Source organism: Sphaerodactylus townsendi, linkage group LG08, assembly GCF_021028975.2.
Source record: "Sphaerodactylus townsendi isolate TG3544 linkage group LG08, MPM_Stown_v2.3, whole genome shotgun sequence".
Classification (NCBI taxonomy): domain Eukaryota; kingdom Metazoa; phylum Chordata; class Lepidosauria; order Squamata; family Sphaerodactylidae; genus Sphaerodactylus; species Sphaerodactylus townsendi.
The window spans coordinates 31013078-31035045 of NC_059432.1; the positions used below are offsets into that span (position 1 = coordinate 31013078).

Sequence of the window (21968 nt, forward strand, 5' to 3'; positions counted from 1 at the left end):
TACAGAATAACATTCCATCATGTGCGGTTCCACTTATGGGATGAAATGGTATAGCGAAGGCATATTTGCTGCTAATTGAGGGCCAAACTATATTTTACACTGAAGATTCATGATTGGATTTTCCAATGTTAGTTAGAGCTTCAAAACAAAACTGGGGGGGGGGTGTGTGTGTGAATTGAAACAGCCCTATATAGCACTGAGGGAAGAGACATAAACCTCCCCCCCCCCATTTATCTCATCTGTTGATATTTCTTTCCTGAATCTTCTGCTGGTAGGAAAGAGGAGGCACAAAGATATTCATGTTACATATACCTCCCCTTGGTACCTAGTAACATATATGGGGATTAATTGCATTAGGAGAAAGCACTGCAATAGGAGAAAGTACCCCTTCCCTAACAAAGTTCTTATGGTTTAGCTAGTGACTCCCTATGGCTTGCTGGAAGGTTTAAAAATAAAAAAGATCCAATCCCAGAACTTCTCCATTATATACAGACCTGAGAGAAGCTATATAAAGAAAAAGGCATTCAGGAACAGCACTCCATCTAAAATTTTCCTTTTCAGTAAAACTTTCCATCTGTACCAGAACCAGTTCTTTATTCATAAAGTATAATGCCTTATTTGGCACTCCATCAAATTACTATAGGCTTTTTGAACAAAGATTACAGTTTCTGTGTTTCTTTTCTGCAGTCAACTTTTGTCCTATTTTGGCACTGGGAAAAACTGCAACTGGCACAACTGGATAAATACAAAATTTTTGCAATGAAATATTCTGCCACATGACACCCTTTCTTCAAAGGATCACAGTGCATGGTAGATGGCTCTCCCTTTCTCTGTTGCTCACTCTGTGAGGTAAATTAGTATTTGAATCAGAGACTGGCCCAAGTTACACTCAGCATAATTTGTGGCAGAGAAGAGATACCTTGTACCTAGCTCGTAAATACGAGTTTTTTTTAAAATCAACTACATAAATGTTAATGGAAATAAAAGCAGTAATGTTTTCTTTGGTGGATGTGGCACATTGTGAATGGCATTAACATTCTATTTGCTGCCACATCATGTTTTTATCATTTCAAAGAAATAGCTTCTTAAAAATTGTTACCACAAAATAGCGTATGTCTGCTCAAGGATGGACAGTGAAATCCCTGGTTTTAATCTGGGAGGATACAGCTGCAATCTTGTGAACATTTACTTAGGAGTAATCCTCATTAAAGACAATTCAGCTTAAGTATACACAGGATTGACCTGCATTAATATTATTCAATCACTTTGTCCTAACAGCAAAATTGGACAGTTGGGTGAGAGCTAATAAAAGCCGTGCTCTTGAGCAACTAGAAAACACAAGATGATTATAATGGAAATGATCTTTTGAAGAAACCTGGGGAAAAGCTTAGCTTCTCGGTATTCTTTGTTGTGCATAAAATGCAATATGTATTTTAGAGATAAGGAATGCAGAAGAAGAGAAGGATATTGCAATCAGTGATGGACATGTCAACAAAATATGTTTTATTTCAGACTGTGGAATAAAGAATTAGAGAAGCAGTAAAAGTCTGACAGTAGAGGGTGATAAATGAGATTTTCAGTTTTTTAACTTAATTTGCTTTATTAATTCTATCTCTTGCATTTTTGCATAATTAAACAAAGGCTGGTTGTTATTGATGAGTTTACTCTGACCACACCCCAGCCAGGTAGTATGGAAAGTAATATGTTACAGGAAATACAGTTATTGTCATTAGGGGTGCTCAAACATTTACTGCTCATTTGCCAGTGGTGATCAGGCAGCTAGCTAATAAGTGGTCTGTTTGGCTCCCTTCAAACTGTTCATGTCTGTTTTCAGGGACAAGCTATAGCCATCACAAGATGGCTCCCAGCTGATGAGGGATCAGCTGAGATTTGGCTACTAACATCCTGCTCTGCACCCAACAAAGTTTTATTAGGGGAAGGAGTGATCAGGAGCTAATTACTTGTGAATTAGCTGGAAGTTGTGCTCTTCTGCTCTCCCATCCTGGAAACTCTGCTGCCTCCCAGACTTGCTAAGATGCAGCAAATTTAATAGGGAAGGGGTATGTGATTTCCCTCCTCTTTCCTTTCTTTTTCCCCACTCCCAAGAGGAGATATCTCTAGTCCTCCTCACCCTAAACTCTCAGCTTGGGCTGCAAAGAAAGAAGCTCCTTTTCCTTTCCTTTTAGCTATGAGAACCTCAGAATCATTGCTTCTGTTTCTACTCAGCTTGGGGCAGGGTGGGGGGGTAGGAGGGCTTAGCATTTGTTCTTGTTTAGTGGAATCTCAACTTCACTTGCAATGCATTGTTGGTCACAAACTGAGCACAGGTGTCACATAATGTGAGTTCAACTCCCAAACAGGTTTGCTGAAAAAATTGTGACATACCTGACTGCCATATATATTCTGTGATTTCAAAAATGTTACTTTAAAAAGAATAGTTAAAAAGAATAGCTCCTACAGTTCACCCATGCTTTCAAAAGCGTGGGAAAGACATATGAAAGTCCCTGCTTAATTGGATGGACAGTTATGGATGTTGTTCCATCCATCTTTTTGTCTCATTTATCACTTAGGCTCCAATCATGCATACATTGCCTCCATCTTTCAGTCCCAATCCTGTTCTTATGTATATAGGGGCAAAATTGAGATTATTCTAGAAAGCAAACCTAATCAGTCTTAATTTACTCATGTGCAGCCCAGACCAGCACTTTGGATTGAGAAATACTAGTCTCAAATGTTCAACACTAGTCTCAAATATTGGTAAAACACTAGTCTCAAATGTTCCCTGTGACAGGTTCTCACTTACATCTCACCAGCAGCATTTTGCATATCTATCTCTTTTAATATAATTAATCACATGAAGAGGGAACAGAAAATCAACTTTCTGTGACAGATTTAAATAACCAAAGATTGCTCATCATCAATGAATTTTTGGATGATTTATTAGGATGGAATTGTGCACAAATTTTCACATGGTTGCACCAAGTATCATATGATGCTCACAAGAATCATATGATGATTAGATAACTGTTCGCTACTATCCTTTTTTAAAAAAAAAACTGGGTGGCCAGGAAGTAGCACAACTAATCTCTTTCCATCCTACCGTGTAATTGTTTTACGAGTGATGTTCCGGGGTTGCCTTAGAGTTCAGTTACTAAATTATAGCTGTTTAGTTATTAATTAACATTATAATGTAATAGAATTAATATTGAAATACATGTTTTAAACTGTTAGTACAGTGAATAACTATCAAATGTAATGGTCTATTATTTAAGTCATACTGTAATGAGAGCCAGCACTAATGGTCACAATTACAAACCTGAATAATTATGTCTGAACTAATCACAGAAGTAGAAATAGAATCATATTCCTTTACAGAACTTTAAAAGCTTCTTCTGACCAAAGCCTGAGAGTGTTGCTATGGTACATACTTTGTGTCTATTTATCACACTTTTTTAATCCTGCTCAAGGCATCACTCCTGTGAGGTAGGTTAGATTGAGAGCGGGGGTGAAAAAAGATTTTTCCCCTAGCATCCTGACCTAGAACTGCACCTCCACCATTCTCATCTTGATGTACTTGGATCCCTGTGTAAGTTTTCTATACCTGAAGCTGCTGCTAACCCAATCTAGCAAACTCCTGCCTCTCTCATAGATCAAGGCCAGTCATTGAAAAGGAACAACATAAATAATATAGTGTTCAGGGGCTTGGATTCAGCACAGTATTTCCACAGTCAGAAGGATTTCTGTCCATATACTATGACTCTCACCTCTCTTCTGCTGTAGCCCAACTTCTCACTTGAAATGCTGTTCCTGGGGGTTCTAGAAGAAGCATTTCTTGGGATACTTTTAGCTATGATAAGAGGGGAAAGACTAGAAATTTGCACTTTGCAAGTGGAAATCCTCTGTCTGGATCCATGCAGACAATTGGGACCAATCTTCTATGTCCCACTGTTAGTCAGCTTTTCTCTATGCCCAGCCTGCCTGATTTGGACATCTGGGCATGAAATTCCTTCCACAACAGAGTCTTGGGAAACAAATTTAACAATTTTTGGAATACAGATATTTTGATCAGGAAAATGGCTATGCAATAAACCTGTCTGAATTACTTATGCTGTAAAAGTGATCTGTCTTTTTGAGGGTTTTACACTCTTTCCTGTACAGCACAGACAGTCCCATTTCATTCAAAATAGGTGGCTCTTTTTGAACAGAGAATTTGTCTTGTCAATTTAGCCATCTGCAGTGGAACTTTGATTTGACTTGATGGAGAAAAGTACAATCAGAAAAACACATTTAAAAAAGCACTTCTGCCTAAGCAGTCATTGTTTACTTCAGTAGAAAAATATATATACAACATTTTCACAATTTGGGTCAAAATGCTTTGATTTAAAAACTAACAAAAATGAAACAACTTACTAGTTGAAGTAAACTATGTGTTCCTAGTCATGGCCTTCTGTGCAGACTCACATGGATCTGTGCAGGCGCTGGCCAGCTGCAGAGAAAATTGATTAGCTTCAGAGAAGAACCTTCTAGAAGCTCTCCCAAGCATTCTCTCCCCCTCCCTTTGGGTAGGAAAGGGGAATTTTCCCAGCTGAATGGTCATGTGCTCTGAGAGTTGGAGAGAATGCTCTCCTCAGTTCTTTTTTTCCTTTTTTTTACCACCGTGTAAGGAGAACATATTTGGTTGCCTTCTTAGATTTTCTTTCAGTTGAGGTAAAATGGAAAGCTGAGCACTCTTTAAAAATGTGCCAAATGTGGGATAAAGATGTCCAAAAATGATGCCCACAAGGAATGTCTACTCTGTCTGGGCAAAGGACATATCCCCTTGACCTGTAAAGCCTGCTTGCTATTGATTCAGTGAGCTCGGAACATGAGAACCTCATGCCTTAAAGCAGCACTGCATGAGCAGTTACTGGTCCCGATTCCCTTAGCAATGGGAATTTCATTTCGGCTGCCCTATTCATGCCCTTAGTGAAGGGAAATGCCCTAGCAAATTGACAGATCATGGGACACCTTATCCTTGAGAGATGAAGAGAAGAGCAGGTCTTGATATCCCAAACGTTTGTCCTCTTTGGGGGAGGCACACACTCCATTGACTGGATCAGCAATGTTCCCATACCCGTCGCCTGCATCGAATGTGTCTCAATACTGAAGATCATTGTCAGGTAGTCAGCACTGATCACGCTTGTCTTCTCGGCGCTGAGAAATTTCCTATAGAAGAGGGTCTCATTCCTCCTTTCACCACCTAAGTTTCTTGGCAGTCAGCGCAACATTGCTTCTTCAGAATGACATTCTACTGTTGAGCAACTGGACCTATGGTGACTTAAGAGTATAGCCAACTTGTTGCAACCTCAACCGAAACGGAGTAGATTGGTGATGGAGCCCCTTCTGCGCTGTTCATCCAAGCATGATGTTGTCTTAGTGTCCACTGAACCAGTGTTGGAGGTCTTGGAGTTGAGCATTCCTCTGCCATCTACCACCGCTGGATCATATCTTTAAAATCCACATCTGTCTGACTGGCCTCAGTCTACTTCACAAGACTGGAGAGGAACCCATCAGCACCATATGGTCCCTGACCTCCCCCCCTCCCCAAATGTGATTGCCTATGTATAGTGGCAGTAGCAAGTTCCATCACTCAAGACTTTGTCACCAGGCACTTGAGATCAATCCTTGTTGTGAGGTAGTCATGACTTTCTGGAGTGACATTGTCACCACTCATCATCTTGGAATTGAGATAGAACCTTGGCTTGAAATTGCCCATCAGCAATTTCTCTCTTGGCACTGGGATGAGGATGCTACATCGTCAGGTCATTGACACTCATCCGTTTGCCACTGTGATTGATGCTGGGAGTCTCCTATGAGTCATGCTAGATATTTGGACAGTAGTTGCTAATCAGGGTATGGTCCACAACATTCTGCCTCAAGGAGTCCTTCAGAACCCTACTCGAGGTGTTGCCTGGGGGATTCATCTTCAGATGAGGACTCTGATGAGACTTCTGCCTCTTCCCTGATGATGATTTTAGACACTCCTCTGATATTTTGTTATCTGATGTCTTATCCCTGGCCGTGGAGCAACTTATACATATGGTGAAGGTGCTTAACTTGTCTGTGCAGTCTCCTGATGAGACTTCTGCTGATCCGATTGTGGATATTCTGCATCATGCCTCTAAAAGCGCTGTAGCCCTGCCCATAATAACAGCTTTCCTTGATATTGCAGCTAAAAACTGGGAGAAACTCAATGTTGCTTCAGATTGTTTTAAAAAAATTGATAAGGCTTTATAGAGTCCAGTCTTTGGACTGTGAGTTTCTTTTTCAACACCTCTACCTAATTCTATGGTGGTGGAAGCTCTTCCTTCTTTCTCCTGTTCTGGTACCACCTCTTCCCAGGACAACAGGACAGAAAAGGAAGGAAGCTTGATGTTCTGGGCAGAAAAGTGTATGCATGTGATTCTTTGGGCCTCAAGATTGCCATTTTTATAGTCCTTATGGCCAGGTATCAGGTGTACCCAAGTCCAACACAATAGCTAAATCATTGGGGATCACTGCCCAGATGGCTTCCTAGTATAAGCCAAAGTATTTCCCATGTCACTCTTACTATCAGAGGAAGTTCAAATCCCGTCCCAAAACCAGAGTTCCAGCAGCCTGGTAATGCGAGAAAGTTCTCAGCCAACAGTAAATGAAATAGCAGATCCCCTCTATTGCCTCAACCAAAAAAAAAAGAAGTCTGCATGACTTTCACAGAGTCTGATCATTTTGTTTTCATTTCTGGGTGAGTGGGAATGTATTAATTTATTACAACCAACGTATGGGTCTTAAAGATAATAAAATATTATTATGCCTTGGTGTTGTTATCCACTCTTTCTTACACAGACTCTGATTAGATGTGAGGAGATTCCCTGCCTTTTTTGATAGAGGAAGTTGCTTAACCTCTGGAGAAAGGAGTGATTACTCGGGCTCCTTCTGAGCACGAATGTATAGGACTGTTCTCATGTTTCTTATAGATAAGAAGTCGGGTAGGAAGTGTCCTATTGTGGATCTCCATTCACTGAACAAACACTTTCACATAAACAGGTTTCGCATGCTCTTCTTGAAGGATGTCATCCCATTGCCCACTTCCTGGTTTACAGTTCTTGATTTGTGGGATAATTATTTTCATATTTCCATTAGGTTCCACTGATACATATTTTCTCAAAGTCAAATGTGGAGAGTATGCATATGAGTTTTCTGTTTTTTATCTTCAGACTGGCAATGGCACCACATGTATTTACTAAATATATGGCCATGTTGGTGTCACATTTAGTTTCCAATTGTCCCCTTATTGTGGATTATTGACTTTTGGTGGGATCCTCCTATGAGAAAGTGCAGCACTATCTGTCCATTGTCTCTAATTGCCTATCATCCCTAGGTCTTATTAAAAATGTCAACAAATTCAGGTTAGTCCCTGCTAAATCAATGGAGTTAAAATGTGCTCCTTTACGTGCCTCTAAGGCAAGGGCTGTTCTCCAACTTCAACATGCACATGCTATTGCTGGATTGGTCTACAGACTTCAATCTAAGTGGTACCAGATGACTATCACTTTGCAGATTTTGTTGAGGTTGATGGGGTCCACTAGAGCAGTAGTGCTGTATGTTAGGTCCCATCTATATACCCGATAAAAATTTTTTTATGCCACTTGTGCATTCTTGTGCATTCACACATCTGAAGCTGTCGGTGCCATACTCTGTAGTTTGATATCTTAGTGGAGGATTCCTGTCAATTTGCAGGTTCCACCAAAAGCCATACCTTTCCCCTGGCCACTCTTCCCTGCACTCAAAACAGAAGCTGCACCCAGCGGCAGAGTGGTGATGACCCAAGCTTTCCCACTGGGCCTGTCAAAAGCAGGCGTTCCCCACACCCCAACAACTGCTTCACCAGTCTCCAATCCACCCTCCTCCAGCCTCTGAAACCAACCCAGGGTCTCCTCTCCAGGGCCCTGGCCTCCAGACTCCCACCCCGGCCCCACCAAATAACCTGCAAGCCCTTAAGGAAGCTCCCAGCCAGCCAACACAAACAGTGAGTTTCAGGTAGGTGGGAGAACAACCACTTCACTGATTATATATATATAAGTCTTAATGAGACACCAGTCTTCTGTGGGGTGGGGGGAGGTGTCAGTGGATGCTGAACAATTTTACAGTAAAATAATTTCATTTTATTTTTAGAACTTCAGCTTTATTTAAAGGGATCTATGTTCCCAATTAAAATTTAGACTTTTGACACTGCCTTTGTTTCCTTGATCTGTCATAGTCTACATAAAATATTCTCTGATTTTCTAATATGTATAGCCTAGTACATATTATTTAAATAGTTTCTACTTGACCCACACACTTGAGCCATTAAACTTTTTTGAATGCAATGTTATTTGTTTACTTGCATCACTTATGCAGTTAAAATGCAAAAAAGAGAGAGTATAATACAGGAAACAAGAGAGCAATGAAACAGAATTACAAAATTAGTGACACAATAAAAATGTATAATATAATGCAATGTAACAAGCAATGTAATAAAAATGGATTACAAAATTAGACAGCAGTGCAATAAAATAGGGTTTTTTATTATTTGGTACCTATACCTTTTTAATAAGTTGCTTTGCATGCTACTGGGTAGAAAAATCTTGATTGTTGACTGGGCTAGAAATTTGTTCACAACATCTTGCAGCTGTCAGACATGAGCCCTACACTCAGACATTTCACTTTTCCTCCTTCTCTGGCATCTTTGGAGTCAATTACAGACTTCTAATTTAATGCAAAGAGAAGCTTTCTTTTACACCAGTATATATCTGTGGATACTTCAATTTCCAAAACAATAGAAGTAGTACCTATAGCTTTTAAAAAAATGAATGCCCTCAGTGGCTATTGCTTAACAACCCCAACAATACTGCCAACCTTCACGTTTTGGTTTCTGTCAGTAAAAATGGGGGAGAAGGGCCCTTTTCTGGTGTTGTTTTTGTTCTTTGAGGCTGTTTCCGCACAGCCAAAATATCCTGGGGTGAACAAGAAAAATATCCCTGTGTAGCTGAGAATTCTACACGGTTCCCGGTGCTAACGCGGGCCTGCCCTGGTGTTGCCCTGTGATATTTACCTCAGTCTGAGATTTTCAAAAAATGCCAGCTTGGAAGTTCTTTTTAAAAAATCACAGTGTGACCTTGCTTGTGCCTGCTACCGTTCAAAAACCAATCAGGAGCAGGACTAGTTTATTTTTCCCACCCAGCTGTCTAATCTTCCTGCCTGACTTTCATTCAATCTACCACTCAAACACAACAGCCAGTCAGAATGCGGGACACCAGGCATGCTCAGATCTGCTTCCGAAATAAATACAGAAGTCCCAGCTCGTGTGGAGCAAACTGGACCATTTCCTCCCAGTTGTAACTCTCCTCCTGGAAAGAAGGAGGGAGCTGTGCAGAAGAAACAGGGACAAATTAGACACGGTTCAAACCTGTTATAATTGTGCCGTGCAGAAACAGCCTGAGAGAGGACTTATTGTAGCCAAGCCTGGAAGCAATTACTGAGCAATTTGCAACTTGCATGGCTCAGTCAAACCTGGCTGTTTGCTGCCATCAACATTAGCTATAACACAAAACCTACTGTGGTATAGTGGTTAGCATTTCAGACTACGATCTGGGAGACTCAGATTTGAATCTACTTCTGGTATGGAAGCTAACTGACTGACCTTGGGCAAGCCACACACACTCAGCCCAACTTAGTTAACTGAGTTGTTCAGTGAGTAAAACAGGGGAGTGGGGAATGATGTAAGCCACTTTGAGACATTGTGAGAAAATGGAGCAATAAATGTGGTTGTTGGTATTTTTTTGCCATCAAGTCACAGACGGTGACCCTGTAGAGTTTTCAAGTCAAGAGATGTTTGGAGGTTCTTTGCCATCATTTGCCTTCATATTATGCCCTGGTCTCCCATCCAAATACTAGCCAGGGTCAGGACTGAGTGTGTGTGACTGTCCCAGGGTCACCCAGCAAGTTTCCAAAGTGTGAGTGGGGATTTGAACCTGGGTTTTCCAGGTATGAAATAATAAATATAGTTTAAAAATGGAGTGGGATATAAAAATCAGGTGGGTGGGTGGGTACAGGAGTAAAAATAAAGAAGGTAAAGGTAAAGGTATAGGAGTTACCAGAGAAGAGGGAAAGAGAAAATAGTTTGGAGAGAAGATACAGGAAAATTAGGTGCCTGCTGCACATCCCTGTGACTTCCCCAATGTACAACTGGATCATAGTTTTCCTGGGAAGAAGGAAAGCTGAGGACAGGGGAATGTATAAAAAGTAATGTATTGTTGAAGGCTTTCACGGCCGGAATCACTAGGGTGCTGTGTGGTTTCCGGGCTGTATGGCTGTGTTCTAGCAGCATTCCCTCCTGACTTTTCACCTGCTTCTGTGGCTAGCATCTTTAGAGGATCTGATAGTGATCTGACAGAACTATCAGATCCTCTGAAGATGCCAGCCACAGATGCAGGTGAAACGTCAGGAGAGAATGCTGCTAGAACACGGTCATACAGCCCGGAAACCACACAGCACCTCTATAAAAAGTAAGTTGGCTATTGAATGGGAAGGGGAGAAGGAAGCAGGAAAATGTGATATATTCATTGGAGAGAAGTTACATTTCAAGGTTGTCAGTTCAGATTCTCAAAAAAATATCTCAGGGGTAGCAAAATATATATAGAAAATTCATTACTCCATGGAAGAGTGTTCTTCCACCATTTGCTGTAAGATACCTTTCATTATAGTGAGACTAATTTTATGATTGTCTTTTGTGTCTCTGATGTTGATGATACTGGATTTTAACCTGAAAAGGATATCATGATGAATCATTGACTTGGGTGATACAGTAGATACCATCCAAATAGCATAAACCATAAAAGTTCAAGCTACAGGGAAAGCCTTATCAGTAGAAAAGTAACATTTGCTGGAGAACAATGCAGGAGTCAGAGGCAACCATAAAGGAGTTACACTTTATATTTCTACCATCTTCAGAGAAGACTTCTTCAAACGTAGTGATTAGCAAAATCTTTATGCATTTTCCCCTTATCAAATAACCATGCCATCCAAATCTCCTGGCAAAACCCTCCAGGCGTAAAAAGCCTACTATTCTTCAACATCACCCATTCGTTATCCATATAAATGAGGCAGATTCAAGATACATTTTTTGTTTTGGCAATGAGAAACCCTCTTTCCTTTACATCCTGAATATTTTTTATATTTAATCCTTGGTTTCTTATCTTGCCAAATAAAATTATTTATATCTTTTTGCCATTGTTTAAAATATAATGCAGAGCTAATTATTGGTATGGCTTGAAACAAAAATAGCATTATTTGCAATATATTCATTTTTATCACTGATATTCTTCCCAGAAGAGATAAATTCATTCTATTCCATCTCGACAAATCCTTCTTCACATCATTTCACACTTCAACATAGTTAATTTGGTATATCATACAATTCTTGTTGGTCAGTCATGCTCCCAAATATTTCTTTTTTTACCCCCATAAATCCAGATACCTGAGTTGGTTTTGTTTGTGCTTTTTAATCCATATTTTTAGCTAATATTTTGGTTTTAGTTTTGCTCAGTTTAAACCCTACCAGATCTCCAAACTTGTTTATTTTACGTAATAGTCTTTCTACATTTTGAATTGGCTCTTCCAATACAATTACCACATCATCTGCAAATGTCCTCAATTTGTATGACTGTTTGTCTAATTTCAGAAGTCTTATTTGGTTATCACTTCATCTATTTCTGTTGAGTACCTCTAAAATCAGTGATAAAAGCAATGGTGAGAGAGGACATCCTTGTCTGGTTCTCTTTTTTATTTCACATTTTTCAGACAAATCACCATTTACAATTATTTTAGTGTACTGTTTTGTATTAATTGCCTCTATACCTTTCAAAAATATTTCTAATTCTCATTTTAATGCACTTAACATAAACAGCCAAGAGACATTGTCAAGTGCCTTCTCCGCATCTACAAAGATTAAATCTGCTTATCACTGTGTTCCTCACAATATTTTACCAAATCTAAAAATGTTCTGACAGTATCTCTCAGTTGCCTTTTTGACCAGAAGCCACTCTGGTCTTCATGTATAAGAGTTCTTAAGACATCTTTTAACCTTCTTGCTAAAATTGCTGTAAACAATGTTGGCATTACCATTTTAAGCCTCTGTAGATCTTGCAACTTTAAGTTTACTACCCAAGAATTTAAAAAAAAACTGTTAGGGAGCTTACCTTCTGCAATTCTGGTAGCACTTTCAGATTTCCTTTCTAACTGTGTCGAGATAACTTCGTTAAAGTCTCCATTAATATAATGTTTTCACCAGTAAGCTCTAATAGTCTTTGTTCTACCTCTTTGTAAAATTATAGCTTTATTTTTGTTTAGAGCATACATGCCTACTGGATAGTTTTAAATCCTGCAATTGTGACCTCCTCCACCACCACCTTTAAATATCAATTTTGGTTCAAATTGTGATTTTGTATTTAAAACCCCCCACTTTTCTCTTTTTCTTAATATCAGCAGAAATAAATTCTTGAGTCAAAAATTTGTTGATCAGGTATTTCTTGTTTTGTTTTTTTAAGTGTGTCTCTTGTAGGCATATTATATTTTTTTGTTTTTTTAATGAAAAATCTTCCTTTGCTAATAAGCCCATGAAAATAGAATGGAAATAGTGGTTTATGAAGTGAAAATAGTGTTTTGTTTTTAATACTGATACTTCATATTGTTGTATTTACAGTTTTATAATTTTGTTGTTTATTTGTGGGACATTGTGAATCAGTCTCAGAGGAGGCACCATATAAATTGCCATAAATATGTTATCTGGAAGAAAAGTAACTTGTAAAGAATTTTTTGACTTACGTACAGCCCAGTCTAGATCCCTGGGCAGCCAGAGATAGTGCTGCTACAGTGCCACCCACCAGCTCCAGAGGTGTTTCTGGTGGTGCAGGGAGGGAGGAAGCCCCCCAAAATCTTACCAACACTGGGAAGCTTTCCATATAGTTCAATGGACTTACACCACACAAAAGGGTGGCATAAGTCCAAGGCCTGAGCTGCCACACACTTCTCTGCAAACCCTTGGTAGAAGCTGACTAACATTGGCCCACCCCTGATAATGCCCACCCCACACCCCCACTGGACTGATGGGGCTGCTAGTGGTGCAAGAGTACTGATGTGGTGCTCAGAACCACTTTTGGGCATCCCAGGGACATGGCAAATCTGTTGGCGTGGCCCTGCTCTACTTCCACAGGACAATTTGCTCCCCACTCCAAAATCTGGATTTGACCATTAGGCTCTAAAACCAAGATTAATCTCCAGTGCTGTTAATACAGGAAGTGCTATGTTTTGTCTTTGTTCTCAGCCTTTTAAAGAACCAATGCAATGTGTTTTGGCATCAAAGAGACATGTGATTAACAACTTAAAATAAGTTCTGTTGCATAGCTGCCTTTACTGTGTGTGTGTGTTCTCCTTCTTCCCAGAAAGCCACAGGTATAACTTGCAACCAAAAATTGTCGTGAAAAGTATTTTCAGTCTACATTACAGGTTAAGTCAATATCACTAAGTGACTCTATAAAGCAGTTTTTGAGCATCCTACGCAAGATGTGGCCAAAGAAGACTGGAAGATCCTTTTCCCACCATCGAGTCTATTTTGTTTTTGCATAAATTCCATACTATGTTTTATTACTTGCCTTGTCTTAGTTATACATGGCTTTTGTTTTTGTACATACACAGATTCTGTTGAGACCTTATCTGACTGAATGAAGGTTGTGAATGGAGATTGCTAGTCCTTTCATGTATTCAACTGAATATGTGAAAAGGTCTACATATATTTGTTTTAATGTTCTAACTTAGGAATTGATGGGCACGATCAGATTATAGTGGCACTTCACACTTATGTAAAGTTTCCCCACAGCTCCCACCTTACTTGGATACTTCAGTTACTGTGATCCTGAAGTAAATTACAGATACTAAGGCTGTATGTATGGGGATGTTTTAACATTGTAGTCTCCTAGAGACCTTTCATTTAATAAATAACTCTTATGTTTATTTAGTTAGGAATAAGCCCCACTGAACGTACTGCTAAGTAAGGACACATGGAATTGGGCTTCATAAGTAAGATCCAGAGTATTCTGGGTAATAATACAGCAAAAATTGTCGTGAAAAGTATTTTCAGTCTACATGACTGGTTAAGTCAATATCACTAAGTGACTCTGTAAAACAGTTTTCAAGTTTGTTAAAATCAATATAAAATAATCTGTTTGAAATTGTACCTGAAGCATGATGACAGTAATGTTTGGATAAACGAGGTGCATACGATAATGCATGGCTCCTGTGATGCCAATTAAATGCCATGACTGTGACAGCCTAGCCATTTTGTTGCTGATATGGAAATAACAATATTTATGACCATCTCATGTGTACATCAGAGCTGTGGCTTTAATTCCACATTGTCAGTATTTTATAATCATCAATGTGAATTACATGCAATTTGGATAAAACTTTTTAAAAGTTCTAATCAGTATTTATTTGCACCAAATTCATGTGACATTTAGTAATCTTCTTAGGTTATTTATTTTATTTAATATAAGTATAGTTCTTATTTAGTATACTTATTTAGTATAAGTATAGTTCTTATGTTCTTATCCTTTGCATTCTTCTTTATTCTCTCTCTTTCCTGCTCTCTCTCTGTCTCTTTTTGTGAGTGTATGAGGTCAGATGGAGCTCAGCCCTGATGCTTCTACTCTGGCAGGAGAAGCCAGGCCCAATTGCCCAGGATGCAAGAACTGCAAGAACATTTACATAGTCCTGTATGTAACTTTGTGTGCCCCTCCCTGGGCTATTCCTCAATCACCAACAAAGTTGTGAGAGTGGGGGGGTTAGGTTTTATTTTTGTGTTGGAATGGAAGGGGGGAACAGAGCTGGTAGGCTCTAGGACCCAAGTGGAACATTCTGTAACAAGTTCCAGCATGTGGCGGATGAATATACCATTCTACTTTAATCTTTCTGTGGAAAACAGTATAGCAGGATTTGTGGGAGGCAGATCATACAGCACAGGCCAAACAGACAGGACTTACACTTCACTTTCAGCAATCTTTTAGTGGAAAGAGTTCATATTCAACTCGTTGAACACGGGTATTTGAAAACACAGCCTTACTGATACTTGGGATATAGATCTTCCTTCTTTATTACATTTAAGGTGTTTTTTTGTTAACAGGATGGAAGAGATCAGTTGGATGGGAAGTTTCCTTTAAAAATAACACTAATCAATATTAGAGAAATGCAAATTGTAAGCAGATATGAACACACTTTGTGGCTTTGAGTTTTGATATAAACTCTAGATAACTGGGAGAATTTCCATGTTTGTGTACATTGATGGGTCTGATGCGTTAATACTGGATTAGTTTTCTAGATCCCTAATTGGCAAATGATTTCTTCAACTACGGAAGATCTCTGAAGGGGTGCCTCAGGGTGCCCCTTATAACTATTTGTGTTATTAAAAGCATCCACTATGAAGGTATAAAATATCTGCCAAGACATTTTTCATTTTCTCTGAACTACTGTGCCCCCAGGAATTGGAGCAAAATGTGATTGTAATAAAATATATACTTTGGCTGTTAATAAGCACATTTCTTTTTTTTATAAACATAAAATGTAAACAAATAGATTTAAAAACACATGTATTTCTTGTTTTCAGACCAACAAATAAAAATGCTGTACAGAACTTTGATGAAGAAATGCAAATAAGGTACATTTTATATTTTCATATAAACATGCTGCAAGCAAAGTTAGCTTCTATAGTATACCTTCCATCCTCTCATCCCCCCTCCCTCATTTATTAATCCTCTCATCCCCCCTCCCTCATCCTCTCATCCCCCCTCCCTCATTTAATTTGTTAAACAAAGATAGAATTGGGGGGAGGGGGTTACAACTTGCTTTATATTCCTTGTTTGATAAAGTGAAACCTTCACTGTGATTTTATTTTGGTCTGTTTGCAAAACTTATTTGTCTTTTTTGTAGTTCACACTTTTATTAAGTGAACTGCATATTTGTGCAGAGGGTATCTCTGACTGACACGCAGGTAGAAACGTTTGGTGAATATAACTCTTCAGATGAATGCCCAAACCAATGTGATTTAAACTCAAAATGTGTCAATAGGGGAGGGTTTTTTGTGAAGAGGAGAATTCAGGTCCAGAAATTCATTGAGTGAGATGAAAGTAGAAATCTCAAGGGGAACATCGCCTCAGCATATGTGTATTTAACCTATTTAACCATAATCAAAACATTTTTCCCATGTGGAAAGATTTTGCCTTTTTAGGGTGCTGTGTGGTTTCTGGGCTGTTTTGTCATTTTGCCTTTTTGTCATCTGTGTTGATGGAAGTTGGTGTTTTAAAAAATAACTGCAGTGGTTTGATTAATGTGCCTTTTCTGATGTAAAGCAATTTCACATCTTTTATTCATAACAGTGGTCCTCATATTTCTGAAAATTCTGGTAAAATAATAGCTGTGAAATATTTGGAGAAGGAAAAACTTTTCTGACCCTTCATCAGTGAAGTAAATCTGTATTTGAAAGAGGCAAGCATCAGACAATTAGCTTCTTCTAAATTGAAGCAATAGATAGCATTCCTGTGCCGCAACGTAACAAACTAAAAAAGAATTGCAGGGGAAGAGAATCATTTTCCCCCTTCTCCCATTGTTGGTTCTGACTTCTCATTTTTACCTCATGGCGTAGTGGTTAAGAGCAGGTGTACTCTAATGTGGAAGAACCAGGTTTGATTCCCCGCTCTGCTGCTTGAGCTGTGGAGGTATCCGGGGAATTCAAATTAACCTGTGCACTCCAACACATGCTACCTGGGTGACTTTGGGCTAGTCACAGCTCTACGGAGCTCTCTCAGCCCCACCTATTTCACAGGGTGTTTGTTGTGAAGGGGGAAGGAAAAGGAGTTTGTAAGCCCCTTTGAGTCTCCTAAGGAGAGAAAGCGGGGGGAGGGGTATAAATTCAACTATTCTTTTTCTTCATTCAGCAATGAGATTCTGACTTTTCTCCCTTCTCCTGCCATCAGTTTCAGTTCTTCTTTTTTCTTTGTTTTATCACCTTCATCTCTTCTTCCTGGCCCTGGCCCTGTTGGAAAAAGCAATGCAGTCTAATTTGCAAGGAATGTTTACTGTTTATGGAGGAAAGGTGTTGTTCGCTCAGAAGGTTCCCTCCAGAACTAACCCCTTCCCTTTGGTGCCACTTAAACTGTTCAGTGAGTGTTATATTCTTCTCAGGAAAAGATGTAAACTGCCTCTCTGTGTGTTGTTTTACTGTTGTGTTTCTAAAATGTTATGAAGTTAAACAGTTATTATACTTCAAAATAAACACTATTTAATTGCTCTCTAACAGGTGCCACCGTTTTTCACACATCTGTTTGCTCAAATCCTAGTGGCTCTCTGGTAATTTAGGGTGCATTACCCGCCAATTAGTCTAGAAAGTAAAATGATTCTGGAAACATGAGGATTCTCCTGGATTTATATAATTCTCTATCATATCTTTGGCAGGCCCTAATGTGCAGATTCTTCTATCCTTACAGAGAGCAGCTCCTCAGATTTATTTATCTGTTTGTTTGTAATTTGATTTATGGGTTGCCCTTCCCCAAGATGGGGTCAAGGTAACTTACAACAAAAATATCATTGTTAAAATTAGCAATCAGTTCTCTCCAGTATTTCCCAACAGTGCCAAAAAATCCTCTCTAACTAATCCACTTTAATGAAGGAAAAATAGGAAAAGGGGAAGGAGAGGAAAGGAAAGGAAAGGAAAGAGGGGATAAGGAGAGGGAGGCCAGCTATGTTGGAAATACCATTGTTGCCCTCAAGCATAGGCTTGGCAGAATAACTCTGTCTTGCAGGCCCTGCAAAACTAACATAGGTCCCACAAGGCTTGGGCCGTTTCCGCACGGAGGTGGAAGGGGTCGGGTCAGCATAGATGACGCCGACCCGACCCTTCTGGGACCGTTCACAGAGCTGCGCCATCGTCAGGGCAACCTACCTGTCCTGCGGCCCTCTGGCACATCGCCGAGGCCAAGGGACGCGCCCCACTGCCATGCGCGACCGCTCTGGAGTCACAGGGGAGAGGGGGCATGTCCCCAGGCCTCGGCGATGCGCCGGAGGGCCGCAGGACAGGTAGGTCGCCCGGACATGGGGGGAGGGAAGGCGCCATGGAGCCGCTGCCATTTTCCGAAAACCTCGCTGGGCAAGCAAGGTTGGAAAACGGTGGCTTTGCGCTGCTTGGGCGGCGCGGCTGCGAAGCAGCTGCGCCCCCTGTGTGAACAGCTCCCTGGGGACGGCATTTTTGCCATCCCCAGGCCGCCGTATTCCGCCCGTGCGGAAGGGGCCTTGGTCTCATTTGACAGGGCATTCCAGTGCCATCTTCCTAAATCTTTGTACAGATCACTCTATTCTAGCACATTCAATGTGTGGAGATGATGTGAGATTGTGTGGAGATGCGTGGAGATGATGTGAGATTGCAGTGACTGGCCACTTATGCACAAAGCTCATTGGGTAGCCCTGGCTGTATCCGTAGCAGTTGTTCTCCATTTGGACTACCCTGTGCGGATGCAGCCATTGAGCACTCACTGTTTTCAACCTAACCTACCACACAAGATGTTTAAAAGACTAATTCATTGAAAGAAAGATGGAACACAAATGTAAGCAGTTAATAAAAAGTAGACAAGAAACAGAGTTGAAACCTTTGCTAATGCAGTGCCTTTTACAGATTAGTGCGTTAAAGAACACTTTCTAAAAATCAATTTAACAACACAGACAATACATTATTCAAACTCCTAAACAAATACTCTTATGAGTTCATTTCATTTGGCAGGAAAGCCTTTATGCAAAGCTTTCTGAGAGGGAATTAAAGTAATCCAGTCTTTGGGGAATTTTAAAATCTAATGTCATGGACTTCCATTAGGTATCTCAACCCACAATTTTTGGCTTCTCTTCCCTAAAAATTGTTTGTTCTATTCTGCTGTACTAATAATTTAAGTGTGTGTATTAATCATATCTCATAGGAGAAAGCAGTGGTCTTTGAAGAATTGTCTCATTCATAAATAGGTATAGCTCTAGGCATTAGTGTAAGTTTAAAAAGTACCCACCAATTCGATCCACTTTAAAACAAAACTGTATTAATCTCATAAGCTGCTCGACGAAGTACTAATAAAACATTTCAGTTCTTTCCAGATGAGTTCATTTTTGTGCACATATTTCAAAAGTTCTTGGCAATCTTCTGTCTCATTCTGTTGGTTTAATGCTAAAACTTCTGACTTAAATGACTTCCAGAATTTAGAAAGAAGAAAATTGTTGAGAAAACCCTGTGGGGCTGATGTTAGAGAAATATTTTTTAAAAAGAAACGTATGTCAAAGCTAAAGAACAAATGACCTTTGAGAATAAAAGAGGGATAAAATAAAACCCAAATTACTGTAAAAAAAAAAGTAGGGATGTGCAGCTCAAAAAAAGTGTTTTCCAGATTACCAGAGATCTCAAAAAATAGGTTCCAAATGCCAGAATACAACTAGAGGACAGTACTTAGTACATTCATACAATGAATAGAACATACATAGAATATACAGACAATGAATAGAATGGGAAGTCCATATAAAGATTAAAAATCTAATATGAAGGTTATAAATGTACAAAAAAGTTCTTTTTGTAAATAAGATTAATCTGCATTTAGTTCATTTTTCCCCAAATACAAGGTTCACTGATACTTGGAATTTGTTTGTGTCAAATTTACAGCCCAATCCTGAACGGAATGGTGGGTAGAGATGGCACCACTCTGGCACTGCCATACCCCCACAAGAAGACTTTCCTGCTGCACAGGAAGACCTAAAAAAAATTTAAGGCAAAAATCCCCCATAGCAAGGAATAGAGATAGCTCCACTGACAGCTCCGCTAGAGCAAGGGGTTTGACTGGGCTCTGGAGGTCAGCTAAGGTCAGCCCCGCCCCCTAGCCACCCCAGAATGCCTCCGGCCACATGGGCACAGCATTTTGTGCCAGTGGACCAGCTTCCAGATCAGGTGCTTCAGAGCTGTGCAGAACCAGAACACCTAGGTAAGTTGTCCCTCCACTGACACATTTGCCCCTTGTGCCAACAGAATGTGTCTTTACACCAGTACAGGGGTGCACTGATCTCCAGAGGGAGATTTGCCCCCTCCTTCCTTGGGATTGAGCTGCCCCATAGGTGGAGCTACCACTAGGCAGGGGGGACAAATGCCCCAGGTGCAGGAGCAGGGGCAGATAATGGCCACCATTTTGCCCTGGTCACCATTTTCCCTTCCTACAGCACTGAGCTGCCCATTACATTGAATTTATAAATGTAATCTTGAATCAAGGTTTTAACTAAATTGCAGTATCACTGTTAACTAAGTACAGATATATTTTCAATTGAACAGAGGATCAACACATTATGATGACTTTAATAAACTTTTCCTTTAAAAAATATTTCAGGAAATGCTCAGGAAAAGGCCTAATTATGAATCTGTTTATGAATATCTTATTAATGACTGAGATAGATAGATCGATAGATCGATCGATCGTTCCTTTAGGGAGGGGGTGGCAGCAAAAAACAAATAAGAGTTACTCCTGCATATAATACAGTTAAGCACATCCATAACGTTTCATGGTAATATTTAAATTGACAGATTTGCCAGTCAGTTGGTGTTGATTTCCTAGTCTAGGGGTCTGCAACCTGTGGTTCTCCAGATGTGCACGGACTACAATTCCCATCAGCCCCTGCCAGCATGGCCAATTGGTAGTCCATGAACATCTGGAGAGCCACAGGTTGCAGACCCCTGTCCTAGTCATTATCAAAATTACAATATTTTAAAAAACCTCTGTTACATTCGCACCATCTTTCCATTGAGATATGATATGACAAGGAAATTTGCAGAGGGGCAAGTAAATGGGTAATAATAAAGCACACCCAGAGGCATGGAGAGGCCGATGGGGAAAAATATGTTGCTCTAGCCTTTGTAATGTCCCAGTATTTTATCCTGGCTTATGTTGAGGGAACTTGAATATACATTAAGGAACATCCAGATAGCAATTTAGTCAGCTCCTTCTGTGACATGGTTGAAGTGACATTGCTTTTAAAAAGTTTGTCTAATAGTTAAAGAGCTTTGAGACATGTCTGATAGCTTACATAAAGTGTGAATGTTTGAAAACCACAAGAGAATTTGGTCCTGGACTGTTAAGCTTTTACAGCTGCAGGGCTTTCTATAGCCACCATATAATCAGGTTCAGTGCTGCAATTTTTCTGTCTGACGAAGAAAAAAACGCCTGGATGCTGCTCAGTCTTCTTCAGCATGGTGTAGTGGTTAAGAGCAGCAGATGCTAACCTGGGGAACTGGGTTTGATTCCTCTTGCCAACACATGAGCAGCAGAATCTAATTTAGTGAACCAAGTTTGTTTCCCTACTCCTACACATAAAACCTGCTGGCTGACCTTGGGCTAGTCACATCTCTCTCTCTCTCTCAGCCACACCCTCTGGCGTAATGCCCATCGGGCAAGGTGGGAAGTTGCCCAGGGCATCACCTTGTGGGGGGCATCAAAAATGATGGGTTCGTTTTTGGGTATTTTTAGTGGTTTTCCATTTTTGGCCTGCAGGGGGCGCAGTTTTTAGGCTAGCGGCACCGAATTTTTAGCGTATCATCATTCTGCATTGAGTTTTCTGTAATGCTGTCCATGGGGTTTGCAGGCCGGGGGGGGGGGACATTTCTGAAGGCACAGTCTCAAAACTTTCAGAGTCCCGTCAGGAGATTGCCCTGATGATACCCCCCAGGTTTGGTGCAGTTTGGTTCAGGGGGGCCAAAGTTATGGACCCTCAAAACTGTAGCCCCCATCTCCTATTAACTCCCATTGGAAACAATGGGGGATGGGGCACCCCCTTTGGGAATCCATAACTTTGGACTC

General features: G+C 40.2%; 1 protein-coding gene across 5 annotated transcripts in view; it reads left to right on the plus strand.

Moving 5' to 3' along the window:
- The window catches only part of PCDH15 (protocadherin related 15), a 904280-nt gene that overhangs the window by 340529 nt on the left and 541783 nt on the right, over positions 1–21968 (plus strand). For all 5 annotated transcript variants that reach the window (XR_007245346.1, XM_048507034.1, XM_048507035.1 and 2 more), the window contains exon 5: positions 15716–15766. The gene's annotated coding sequence lies outside the window, so the exon portion shown is untranslated. The remainder of the gene's footprint in view (positions 1–15715; positions 15767–21968) is intronic.